The sequence below is a fragment of the Macaca nemestrina genome, chromosome 20 (assembly GCF_043159975.1).
Source record: "Macaca nemestrina isolate mMacNem1 chromosome 20, mMacNem.hap1, whole genome shotgun sequence".
In the NCBI taxonomy this organism is placed as follows: domain Eukaryota; kingdom Metazoa; phylum Chordata; class Mammalia; order Primates; family Cercopithecidae; genus Macaca; species Macaca nemestrina.
Window position 1 is genome coordinate 16,265,135 of NC_092144.1, and position 13,989 is coordinate 16,279,123.

Below are 13,989 nucleotides of genomic sequence, written 5' to 3' on the forward strand. Positions count from 1 at the left end.
CAGACAGCCTTGAGGCGCCGTCACAGCCCCACTGTTCCCAGGGCGTGCCCCAGACGTCCCCTGAAGGCCGCCCTCGGAGGCCAGTCAGTGATCCGCCCTTTGCACCAAAAGGGCTTCTTCCTATCTTTCTGGCTCCTTCTAGCGGCTTCGCCATGGTGAAGCCCCTTCTGGGCTGTTCCCTCAGCTGGGTGACTACACCTCTGAATTCATGCTTGTGACGTCTGCACCTGCCCAGCTCACCTGGCGTCTGTCTGCACCTGCCCAACTCACCTGGAGAGCCGTGTCTCTGTCTACCTTACCTGGAGGCTCTCTCTGCCTGTCTATCTTGTCTGGGGCCTGTTTATGCCTGAGCACCTCACACGGGGGCTGTTCACACCTGCCCACCTCACCTGGGTGCTATGTCCACATCTGCCCACCTCACCTGGGTGCTATGTCCATACCTGTCCATCTCACCTGGGGACTGTCTACATCTGCCCACCTCACCTGGAGGCTGTGACCATACTTGCCCATCTCACCTGGGGACTGTTCACACCTGCCCACCTCATCTGGGGGTTGTTCACACCTGCCCATCTCACCTGAGGGCTGTGTCCATACCTGCCCATCTCACCTGGGGGCTGTATCCACACCTGCCCATCTCACCTGGGGGCTGTGTCCATACCTGCCCATCTCACCTGGAGGCTGTGACCATACTTGCCCACCTCATCTGGGGGTTGTTCACACCTGCCCATCTCACCTGAGGGCTGTGTCCATACCTGCCCATCTCACCTGGGGGCTGTATCCACACCTGCCCATCTCACCTGGGGGCTGTGTCCATAGCTGCCCATCTCACCTGGGGGCTGTGTCCATACCTGCCCATCTCACCTGGGGGCTGTGTCCACACCTGCCCATCTCACCTGGGGACTGTGTCCATACCTGCCCACCTCACCTGGGAGCTGTCTGCACCTACCCACCTCACCTGAGAACTGTGTCCATACCTGCCCATCTTATCTGGGGGCTGGCCACAGCCACCCACCTCACCCAGGGTCCATGTACCCACCCACCTCACCTGGAGGGCCATGTCTCTGCCCACCTCATTTGGAGGCTATCTACACTGGTCCATCTTGCCTGGGGGCTGTGTACACCTACCCATCCCTCCTGAGGACCACGCACCCATCTGCCTCACCTAGGAATTACCCATACCCTCCTGGGGGCTATGTCCCCACGCCCCTCACCTGGGAGCTAGCTACAGTCACTCATCTCACTGTGTCCCTACAGGGTGAGCACAGGCAGAGGGCAGGGAGTCGGGCAGGGGTGTCAGGGAGAGGGGCAGGGGTGTGTGCGTCTGTCCAGGGAGGAGGGTGGAGGTGCTGCCTGCAGCCCTTTTTACCTGCACCCGAGCCCTCAGTGCAGCTCTGCGGCAGACACTCCCAGGCCCCGGGGCCTGGTGGCCGGCACCGTCTCTTGTCTCTTAGGCAGCATCTCTGCCCAACCATTCCTTTTTAGAGGCTCCCATGACATGAGAGCAGGAATGGGGCCTGGGACAGCACTGGGATAAGAAAACAGAGGCCATGGCCAGGTGCGGTGGCTCAAGCCTGTAATCCCAGCACTTTGGGAGGCTGAGGAAGGAGAATCACTTGAGGTCAGGAATTCAAGACCAGCCTGGCCAACATGGCAAAACCCCATCTCTACTGAAAATACAAAAATTAGCTGGGCGTGGTGGTGGTCACCTATAATCCCAGCTACTCAGGATGTTGAGGCATGAGAATCACTTGAATCCCGGAGGTGGAGGTTGCAGTGAGCCGAGATTGTGCCACTGCACTCCAGCCTGGGTGACATAAAAAAAAAAAAAAAAAAGAAAGGAAAGAAGAGAAAACTGAGGCCCAGACACGATTCAGCCCCAGTAGGCACCCTGGCAAGCTCTGCCTTCTGGGCAAGCAGGCTGGAAATAAAAACACCACAGTGAACTCCCTGGCCCGCCTCGGCTCCGCCAGCAGCATCTGTCCTGGAGAAGGTGCCAGCTCAGTGCCAGAAATGTTCCGGACACAACCTGGACCGGGCAGAAGCTCAGGAGCCACCAGGCTGCCAGCAACTCCAGGCACACGCTGGGGGCTGGGGAGGGGGCTCGCTACCCTCTAACTCCCTGGGGGTGGCCTCGTCCAGCCCCACAAGAGGACTCTGTCTACTGGAGCTAAGCCTGGAGATGGCCACTCTGGTCAAAGGCCTGTCCAACCCAGGTGTGGACAGCCCCTGAGTGAGGCGAGCAGGCACATGGCCCGCCAGGTGAGCTGAGTGGGTACATGGCCTGCCGCGGTGAGGTAGGCAGGTATAGGTAATCCCCAAATGAGGCAGACAACCCCCAAGATGAAGTGAACAGGTGTAGACAGCACCTGAGTAGGGTAGACCGGGGCATGGCCCTCCAGATAAGATGGGTAGGTGCATGGCCTCCTAGACGAGATAGGCGGTAGACAGCTCCCAGGTGAGGGGGACAGGCACAAATAGCCCCCAGGCGAAGTGGACAGGTGTAGAAATCCCCCAGGTGAGGCGGACAGGTGTAGAAATCTCCCAGGTGAGGTGGACAGGGATAGAAATCCCCCAGGTGAGGTGGAAAGGCATAGAAATTCCCCAGGTGAGATGGACAGGCATAGAAATCCCCCAGATGAGGTGGACAGGTATAGAAATCTCCCAGGTGAAGTGGACAGGTGTAGAAATCCCCCAGGTGAGGTAGAAAGGGACATAGCCCCCAGGTAAGGTGACCACTTCCTTCCCTTCTTTCCTCCCATCACCAAGTGTCTACAGACACCACCCTCGCCATACCAGGTGCTGGAGGCTGGCCCAGCCCTCAGTGGCTCCCAATATTTCGGCAGATCAGTTCCAAACAGGTGCGTTCTAGAAACTCTGACAGCAGGGCTAACTCCACAGGGCACCGATGAGGACGGGAACCCAGGAATGTAAGGCCAGCCCTGAGCCTGGACCTAGTCGATGTTCCATAAACAGCAGCCTAGGGACCCTGGGGCCAGGCAGCCTGGGAGTGGGAGGGAGGGGCTGGCTCCTGCTGGGGCATGGTGGCGGGGTGGGGGAAGGGGGGTTTGCAGGAGAAGATTTGTTTCATCACTTGTTCATGCAGATCTTCTGAGGCTCCCTCGCCATTCCAGGGCCCTATCCAGCCCACAGCCTCTGCCATCCCTGCCCTACCCCAGGACTTGGACTCTCACTGCCCTACGAGCTCAGCTGGCTCATTCCCGTCTCCCCAGCCAGCAGCCCCTCACCTGCCAGGGCTCCAATAAGCTTCGTCTCTGGAGGGCACCCACGCTGCCCCTCCTCCAGCCATCTTCTTTTGGGAGTATAATTGGGGTATAATTTACATACCACAAAGTTGACCCAATGAAAGTGTTCAGTTCAATAGATTTACTATTGATTTAATCAATAGATTTTAGTATACTTAAACTGGTGCAACCGTCATCTCTTCTATCTCACTCTAGAACATTTCATCCCCCCAAAAGGAGACCCCATCCCCATTAGCGGTCACTCCCCAAAAGCCCCTGGCAGCTTCCTGACTCTGGATTTGTCTGTTCTGGGCATTTCATATCAATGGAATCTCACATTATGTGGTGTTTCGTGACTAGCTTCTTTTGTGATTTTGGGGGGTTTTTTATGTTTTGTTTTTCAGACAGGATCTCACTGTCACCCAGGCTGGAGTGCAGTGGTGTGATCACAGCTCACTGCAGTCTTCATTTCCTGGGCTCAAGCGATCCTCCTGCCTCAGTCTCCCAAGTAGCTGGGTTACAGTTGAGCACCACCACACCCAGCTACCTTTTTTTTTTAAGATGGAGTGTTGCTCTGTCGCTCAGGCTGGAGTACAGTGGTGTGATCTCGGTTTGCTGCAAGCTCCGCCTCCCAGGTTCACACCATTCTCCTGCCTCCACCTCCCAAGTAGCTGGGACTACAGGCGCCCGCCATCACGCTCGGCTAATTTTTTGTATTTTTAGTAGAAACGGGTTTCACCGTGTTAGCCAGGATGGTCTCGATCTCCTGACCTTGTGATCTGCCCGCCTCAGCCTCCCAAAGTGCTGGGATTACAGGCGTGAGCGATTGCACACAGCCCACCCAGATAATTTTTATTTTTTTTATAAAGACAAGGTCTAGCTATGTTGCCCAGGCTGGCCTCAAACTCCAGGGCTCAAGAGATCCTCCCTCCTGAGCCTCCCCAAGTGCCGGGATTACAGACATGAGCCACTGCACCCAGCCTTATTTGATTTTTGTATGCGTCTGCTTTGTTTTTCTGGTCTTGGTCTTAAGTTCTCCAAGTTATCTCCTCCCGTTCCCCCTTCATTTCTTTCCAATCAGGCCGTTTTTCTCCCTCCTATCACTCCCCTGAAACTGATTTCATCAATGTTACCAATGATAGACAATTTCCTTAATTGAATATTCTATTGTGTGCTTGTTTTATTTGATTTATAAGACGCATTGCACGCAGCTGTTTTCTCTCTTTTCTTTTCTTTCTTTGAGACAGAATCTCCCTCTGTCTCCCAGGCTGGAGTGCAGTGGCGCAATCTTGGCTCACTGTAACCTCTGCCTCCCAGGTCCAAGCGATTCTCATGCCTCAGTCTCCTGAGTAGATGGGATCACAGGCATGCACCACCATACTGGTTAATTTTTGTATTTTACTGGAGATGGAGTTTCACCATGTTGGCCAGGCTGGTCTCGAACTCCTGGCCTCAAATGATCCACCTGCCTCGGCCTCCCAAAGCGCTGGCATTACAGGTGTGAGCCACCATGCCCAGCCGCTTTAACAAACATCTTAATTGGCTTTATGATTGCAGGCGTACTTTGGTTCAGCAACTGCCAGGGTCCACATACCTGCCTCGGAACTCCACGTCTGCCTTCTCCTATCCTGTGGTCTCTCACACCAGATGTGGAGGGTGACAGTCTTAACAGCCTCCTGTCCCTGAAACCTGCTAGTACCTCTCGCTGAAACTCCAGGAGACTGGTACAAATGCTCTTATCCCAGGTCAGCCCTGGACCCGGAGGCCAGAGACAAAAAGACCCCAGCTGGGCTTCCAGCTCCCCAGGGGAAAGTTTGGTGCCGAAAGGAAAATATTTATGTGGTTTGTAAGTTGAGCTATCCCCCTGCAGAAGTGATTAAAAGGACAGTAAAGATGGAAAGTCTGTGTTGTCGTAATGTGAGCTGTGCCAGGACACGCAGCAGGCGCGATCCTGCAGGACTCTTCAGGGAGCTGATGGACGTGACCTGCCGACCCTTTTGTTTTCTGAAATCACCAAACATCTGCTGAGTGAGCTGCTTCCTGGACCCTTTTGGGAATGTTCCCAGGCTTGGTTGTTGAGGAAACACAGTGCAAGGGTGGAGGGGGTTCTGGAGGCTGCGACTCGGCCAGAGCCGCCTGTGTGCGTGGAGCAGGGGCGTGGGGGGTGTTTGGATCACCTCCAGGGTCCTTTTCAGCGGGAACACGCATGAGTCATTTTTAATCAAACAACAAGAGGAAAAGAGACAAAATGCCGTTAATGAACACTCCCATACCATGCTATGATTAAATGCTTTTATTTATTTATTTTATTATTATTTTTTTTTTGAGACGGAGTCTCGCTCTGTCGCCATTGCTGGAGTACAGTGGCACGATCTCGGCTCACTGCAAGCTCCGCCTCCCGGGTTCACACCATTCTCCTGCCTCAGCCTCCTGAGTAGCTGGGACTACAGGCACCCGCCACCACACCTGGCTTTTTTTTTTTTTTTTTGTATTTTTAGTAGAGACGGGGTTTCACTGTGTTAGCCAGGAAGTTCTTGATCTCCTGACCTCGTGATCCGCCCACCTCGGCCTCCCAAAGTGCTGGGATTACAGGCATGAGCCACCGCGCCCGACTAAAATGCTTTTAAAAGTCACACGAGGCTGGGCGCAGTGGCTCATCCCTGAAACCCCAGCACTGTGGGAGGCTGAGGTGGCAGGAGCACTTTGAGGACAGGAGTTCGAGACCAGCCTGGGCAACATAGTGAGATCTCATCTCCACGAAAAATAAAAATAAAAAAGTCTGCTGGGCATGGTGGTTTGCACCTGTAGTCCCAGCTACTTGGGAGGCTAAGGTGGGAGGATAGCTTGAGCCCAGAAATTTGAGGCTGCACCGAGCTACAACTGTACCACTGCACTCTAGCCTGGGTTACAGAGTGAGACCCTGTCGAACAAGGAAGACAGAGAGGAAGAGATGAAGGGAGGGAGAGAAGGAAAGGAAAAATGAAAGCTAGCTGACACCAGGTTTCTGTTGTGAATTAAATGTTTCAATTTCTCACCCACTGCAACTCAGACCACCACGCCTCACACAGATTTATCAGAAGGCATCTGCAGGCCAGGCATGGTGGCTCACGCCTGTAATCCAACACTTCGGGAGGCCGAGGCGGGAGGATCACCTGAATCCAGGAGTTCTAGACCAGCCTGGCCAACATGGCAAAACCTTGTCTCTACTAAAAATACAAAAAATTAGCCAGGCATGGTGGTAGGCGCCTGTAATCCCAGCTACTCAGGAGGCTGAGGCAAGAGAATCGCTTGAACCCAGGAGGCAGAAGTTGCAGTGAGCCAAGGTCACACCATTGCACTCCAGCCTGGGCAACAAGAACAAAACTTTGTCTAAAGAAAAAAAAAAAAAAAAAAAAAGGCATCTGCAAAGGTTATAGGGAGATTCCTGGGGGAAAGAAAGCAGCCCGCTTGAGGAATCTTATTTTGCTCACAGGTAAAAAAGCAAGGCGGCCAGGTGCAGTGGTGCATGCCTGTAACCCCAATGCTTTGGGAAGCCAAGTCAGGAGCATCATTTGAGGCCAAGAGTTTGAGACCAGTGTGAACAATAGAAGGAGACCCCAATCACTAAAAAATAGTTTTCAAATTAGCTGAGTGTGGTGGTGCACACCTGTAGTCCCCACTACTCAGGAGGCTGAAACAGGAGGATCGTTTCAGCACAGGAGGTCAAGGCTGAAGCAAGCTAGGATTGCACCACTGCACTCTGGCCCGAGCAACAGAGTGAGACCCTGTCTCAAAACTAATCAAAAATGGAAAAGTAAAAACCGAAGGAAAACTAAAGGGGTCTTTCACGCAGATGTGAACCAGAACCTTCCACATCAGCACAGAGAGGCGGAAAAAGAACCACAGAGGACGAGGAGAGAGGAGAGCTGGTCTGCATTCCTGGTGCTGGGAATCAGCTGGACACCAGGACACACCAGGCACAGCCAAATCCCACGTGGGTCTGCAACAGGGGTACCCGGGATGATTATGGGGTCCTCCTAGGGAGAGCTCAGAGTCCCAGCCAATGCTCCTAATTGCCTGGGGTCAGTGGGTCGCGGAGCTAATCCTCCTGAGCACATCAGGGGTCTCTGCCATCACTGAGTGGGGCTTCCGGAACTCCCTGGAACCCAATCAAGTCCAATTAACCAAAAAGGCAGGAATGTGGGCTGGGACCCCAGCAGGGCTGGGAGGTCTCGGCAGGAGACCGGGATGGCCCAGGGATGTCTCACTTGTGGGAAACAAGCCCCAGGCCCCAGCCCCATCCAGGGCAAGGAGGGAGGGAACCCCCAGGCTCAGGTCAGTGGGGTCTCTCTGTTCAGTGGGGCTTTGGGCTGTGGAATCCAGGGACACCAGCCTTGGTGGTTAATTTGATATTCTGCTCATAGACGCATGATGATTTAAAAGCCACATTTCAGTAAGGCAGACAGAGGAGGACAAATGTTGCATGATTGCACTTATAGGAGCCACAGGGAATAGCCAAATTCCTAGAGACAGAAAGTAGAAGCGAGACACCCAGGGGCTGGGGTAGAGGACTGGAGACTGTTTTAAGGGCCTGGAGTGATGAGAAATTTGGGGTGTAGATAGTGGAGATGATTGCCCACATTGAGAATGCATTTAATGTCACTGAATTGTACCTCCCAAGTGGTTAACATGATCAGTATCATGTAGGTGTTTTTTTCTTTTTTTTTTTTTGGAGACAGAGTCTCACTTTGTCCCCCAGGCTGGAGTGTAGCAGCACAATCTCAGCTTACTGCAACCTCCACCTCCCGGGTTCAAGTGATTCTCCTGCCTCAGCCTCCTGAGTAGCTGGGACTACAGGTGCGCCCCACCACATCCGGCTAAGTTTTGTATTTTTAGTAGAGACAGGGTTTCACCATGTTGGCCAGGCTGGTCTCGAACTCCTGACCTCAGGTGATCCACCCGCCTCGGCCTCCCAAAGTACTGGGATTACAGGCATGAGCCACGGCGCCCAGTCCATGTAGAGTTTACAACAATGTCAAAGAAATAAAGACTTTAAGTTTGACATTAGCATTTAACCATTTAAGGAAATTGGTTCATGAAATGTGTAGCTTGATTTATTAGTTGCATGGCAGTGTTTAAATATTGGGGAAAATGGGCAGAGTGTGGTGGTTTACACCTGTAATTCCCAGCACAGGGACTGTCTAGGGGGACTGACCCTACCAGGCCAGGTGATGGTCAGAGGACTGAGCTGAGGGGCAACAGCAGGGGTTCAGACTTACACTGGGCCCAGGACAATGTTGATGCAGTCCCCACCCAGGGTCTCAGATCTGGGGACACGCCCCTCCTTTAAGTTCTATCTGCCACTAGTGGGAATCTGTGCAAGTTGTAATGCTCCATTCCTTTCTTTCCTTTTTTTTTTTTTTTTGAGACAGAGTCTCGCTCTGTTGCCAGGCTGGAGTACAGTGGCACAATCTCGGCTCACTGCAAACTCTGCCTCCTGGGTTCACACCATTCTCCTGCCTTGGCCTCCCGAGTAGCTGGGACTACAGGCGCCCGCCACCACATCTGGCTAATTTTTTGTATTTTTAGTAGAGATGGGGTTTCATTGTGTTATCCAGGAAGGTCTCGATCTCCTGACCTTGTGATCCACCCGCCTCAGCCTCCCAAAGTGCTGGGATTATAGGCATGAGCTACCGCACCCGGCCAACATCCATTCTTTAAAAGGTAAGCACATGGCTGGGTGCGGTGGCTCATGCCTGTAATCCCAACTCTTTGGGAGGCTGAGGCAGGTGAATCACTTGAGGTCAGGGGTTCGAGACCAGCCTGACCAACATGGTGAAACCCTGTCTCTACTAAAGATACAAAAATTAGCCAGGTGTGGTGGTGCACGCCTGTAATCCCAGCTACTCAGGAGGCCGAGGTAGAAGAATTGCATGAACTGGGGAGGTGGGAGTTGCAGTGAGCTGAGATCATGCCATTGCACTCCAGCCTGGGCGACAGAGCGAGACGCCGTCTCAAAAAAAAAAAAAAAAAAAAATCCTCCCACCTCAGCCTCTCCCCAAAATTTTTAATGTTCAGTTTATTAAGCATTTCCATCTAGGAAGTACATTTCCCCAAATATTTAAATATTGTTATGCAACTAATAAATCAAACTATACATTAATGAACCAATTTCCTTAAATGGTTAAATGCTGATTGCAAACTTAGTCTTTTTCTTGCCATTGTAGTAATATATACACGATATTGATTATGTTAACCACTTGGGAGGTACAATTCATTAACATTAAATGCATTCCCAATGTATGCAACCATCACCATTATCTACACCCCAAATTTTGTTTTATCACTCCAGCCCTTGAAACAGTCTCCAATCCTCTACCCCAGCCCCTGGGCGTCTCGCTTCTACTTTCTGCCTCTAGGAATTTGGCTATTCCCTGTGGCTCCTATAAGTGCAATCATGCAACATTTGTCCTCCTCTGTCTGCCTTACTGAAATGTGGCTTTTAAATCATCATGCGTCTATGAGCAGAACATCAAATTAACCACCAAGGCTGGTGTCCCTGGATTCCACAGCCCAAAGCCCTGCTGAACAGAGATCCCACTGACCCGAGCCTGGGGGTTCCCTCCCTCCTTGCCCTGGACGGGGCTGGGGCCTGGGGCTTGTTTTTCACAAGCGAGAGAGTTCCTGGGCCACCCGGGTCTCCTGCCGAGAAGCCTCCCAGCCCTGCTGGGGTCCCAGCCCACATTCCTGCCTTTTTGGTTAATTGGACTTGATTGGGTTCCAGGGAGTTCTGGAAGTTCCCCCTCAGTGATGGCAGAGACCCCTGATGTGCTTGGGAGGATTAGCTCAGTGACCCACTGACCCCAGGCAATTAGGAGCATTGGTTGGGACTCTGAGGTCTCCCTAGGAGGACCCCATAATCATCCTGGGGTGCCTCCGCTGCAGACCCGCGTGGGATTTGGCTGTGCCTGTGTGTCTTGGCATCCAGCTGATTCCTAGCACCAGGCACCCGGGCCAGCACTCCTCTTTCCTCATCCTCTGTGGTTCTTTTTCCTCCTTTCTGTGCTGATGTGGAAGATTCTGGTTCACATTTGCGTGAAAAATTAGTTTTAGTTTTTCTTTGGCTGCTAACCTCACCTAATTACCTCTCTAATAACGACCTTAACTCCAAATACAGTCACATTCTGAGGGACTGTGTCACAACCTCCACGTATGAATTTTGGGGAGACACAGTTCAGCCCATACTCTTCCCCTCTTACAAAGGAGATGATGGAGGCTCAGAGAGGGGAAGTCATTTACCCAGGTCGCACAGCAGAAGGGAGTAGGAGAAACGTCCAACACTTACTGGGTGCCAGGCTCAATTTCAAGGCTGCGTTTGCCCCACTTGTTCATTTTGCCAATGTCTATCGTGTCAGATGCAAATGGAAATGAAATACACTGATGGGACTGGACACGGTGGCTCATGCCTGTAATCCTAGCACTTTGGGAGGCAGAGGCAGGTGGATCACTTGAGGTCAGGAGTTTGAGACCAGCCTGGCCAACATGGTGAAACTCCATCTCTACTAAAAAATACAAAAATCAGCCAGGTGTGGTGGCACACAACTGTAGTCCCAGCTACTCGGGAGGCTGAGGCAGGAGAATTGCTTGAACCCGAAAGGTGGAGGTTGCAGTGAGCTGAGATCTCACCATCACACCACTGCTCTCCAGCCTGGGTGACAGAGTGAGACTCCATTTCAAAAATAAAAAAACAAACAAAAAAAGAAACCTGGGTCTCACTCTATCGCCCAGACTGGAGTGCAGTGGTGCAATCATGGTTCACTGCAGCCTCGACTTCCGGGCTCAAGCGATCCTCTCACCTTAGCTTCCCAAAGTGTTGGGATTACAGGTGAGATCCACCGTGCCCAGCCTCATCCCTTCCTTTCCATATTGCCTGTGGTTGCTTTTGTGCACCATGGTCGATCCAAAAACAAATTGAGTCAGTGAGACACAGACCATCCGGCTTTACTTCCTTGTAATCACACCTCTGGGGATTCTGAGTCCGGCCATCCTAGCCCCATGGCCAGGGATGTCAGGAGATGATGGTGGCCATTTTGAGCAGTGGGTTCCCTTGCAAGTCATGGTGGGAGGACACAGGCTATGTCCAGGACACATCCCCTGGAGGCATGGGTGTGGAGACCATGAGCCAAATTCATTCATTGTCTAACATCAAACTCAATTCCCATGATGTAAGCACGTCAGCCTTACGGGGTCGGGCGCATGCTGATTTCCACCTGTGAGTGGAATCTACCACTCCTCCTGTTGACTCTCAGCAGTGCCCAGCTTAGGTGGTAGATTCTAGGGTCTCCGATGTTGGAGGTCAAGACTGTGATGTAATAAAGTATTTTTTTCAATGTGTGTCCTGTGACAGTGACCAGTTCAAAAAACATAAGAGGTTTTGGGGTTTTCTTTGAATCAGAGTCTCACTGTCACCCAGGTTGGAGTGCAGTGGTGCAATCTTGGCTCACTACGACCTCTGCTTACTGGGATCAAGCGATTCTCCTGCCTCAGCCTCCCAAGTAGCTGGCACTACAGGCACGCGCCACCACACCTAGTTAATTTTTGTATTTTTAGTAAAGGCAGGGTTTCACCATGTTGGTCAAGCTGGTCTCAAACTCCAAACCTCAAATGATCTGCCTGCCTCAGCCTCCCAAAGTGCTGGGATTACATGCATGAGCACTGCGCCTGGCCCAGAGACATGCTGTTTTATCTGCTTATGTGGATTTAATGATATTTTCTTGGGGTATAAGGAAAAAAACTTTCTTGGTTTTTGTTCACAGCTCCTGGCACATAATTCCTAAATCCCTAGAATGGACATTCATTCATAGGATGAACGAAGGTGTTAAGACAACACTATGGGCCGGGCACGGTGGCTCACAACACTTTAGGAGGCTGAGGTGGGCAGGTCACTTGAGGCCAGGAGTCGGAGAGCAGCCTGGCCAATATGGTGAAACCCATCTCTACTAAAAACACAAAAATTAGCTGGGTGTAGTGGTGCACACCTGTAGTCCCAGCTACTTGGGAAGCTGAGGCAGAATTGATTGAACCCGGGAGGCAGTGGAGGTTGTAGTGAACCGAGATCATGTCACTGCACTCCAGCCTCGGCGACAGAGCAAGATCTTTGTCTCAAAAGAAAAAAAAAAGCACTATGGAAGCGCTGGCTGAACTGAAGCGACTGCCTGGGGTTCCTCAATATCAAAGGTCTCCAGACAAGTCTGCTGTATTTGCTCCAGTTTGTAGAAATTTTAAAAGCTGGAAGGCAGACACTACATGAAACCCAACCTGTTCTCACTGCGGACAACCAGGCAGATTCGTCAAGATAAAGAATGACACAAGGGGCCGGGCGCGGTGGCTCACACCTGTACTCCCAGCACTTTGGGAGGCCAAGGCAGGCAGAACACTTGAGGTCAGGTGTTCGAGGCCAGCCTGGCCAACATGGAGAAACCCTGTCTCTACTAAAAATACAAAAATTAGCCGGGCATGGTGGCGCATGCCTGTAATCCCAGCTACTTGGGAGGCTGAGGTGGAAGAATTGCTTGAATCTGGGAGGCGGAGGTTGTACTCCAGCCTGGGTGACAGAGCAAGGCTCCAACTCCAAAAAAAAACCAAAAAAAGCCCCCACACAGGAGCTCCTTTGACCCTCCCACCATGTGAGGAGGACACAGTGAGAAACCGGCCAATCAGGATTCAGGGTCTCACCAAACCCCAGTTCTACCAGCATCTTGAACTCCGAGTTCCAGCCTCCGGAAGACAGAAATCAACTTCTCGTTTCTAAGCCACCCCATATATGGTATTTTGTTATAGTAGCCTGGATGGACTATGACAATGGGATTGGGGTCGAAGTTTGGATGAAAACTGGGGCCAGGCCCAATGGCTCATGCCTGTAATCCTAGCATTTTGGGGACCTGAGGTCAGAGGATCACTTGAGCCCAGGAATTCAAAACCAGCCTGGGCAACACAGCAAGAGCAAGACACACCTGCCACACCAAAAAAATATTCAGCCAAGTGTGGTGGTGCATGCCTGTGGTCCCAGCTACAGAGGAGGCTGAGGTGGGAGGATCACTTGAGCTCAGGAGGTCGAGGCTGCAGTAAGCCGTGATTGCATCACCGCACTCAAGCTCAGAAGACACAGCAAGCCCTGTCTAAAAACCAAAGACAAACCAGGCAGCAAAACCCACACTTCCAGTGATACGAATTGGAAGTGTGACATGGGGATCAGTAAGTTCCCAAAGCCCACACCGTGTGGGGTGGAAGCTGGAGAGTTACAGGAAAATTTTCTGGGCCAAAGCCCCAGTGGAGCACAGATGGGGATTATGGCAAGAGCCTGAGCATCTCCCGGTGGCAACTACTGAGACCTGGAACTCAAACATGTCCACTCTAGTCGAGGTGTGGGAGGCTGGGCCCCAGCGTTCGGTGGAGGTCCTGGAGGCCGGGCCCCAGGGTTCCCTGGTGGAGGTGTGGGAAGCCGGACCCTGCAGTCTCTTGAGGCTGCCAGCGAGACGAGGACCCAGCGACCTCCCGAAGCTGCCAGCAAGGCAGGGACCCAGCAGTTTCTCGAGGCTGCCTGGGACCATGACCCGATTATGAAGGCATCTCAGACCCTGGAGCCGGAGCCAGTCGGGGTTGTTAAAGTGGAAGCTCCCTACTTCAGCCCCAGAAGCTGGGGCCGGGGGAAGGATGATGTGGATTGTTTTTGTTTTACTCCTTCTGTTGAATGTTTACAAATGCAAAC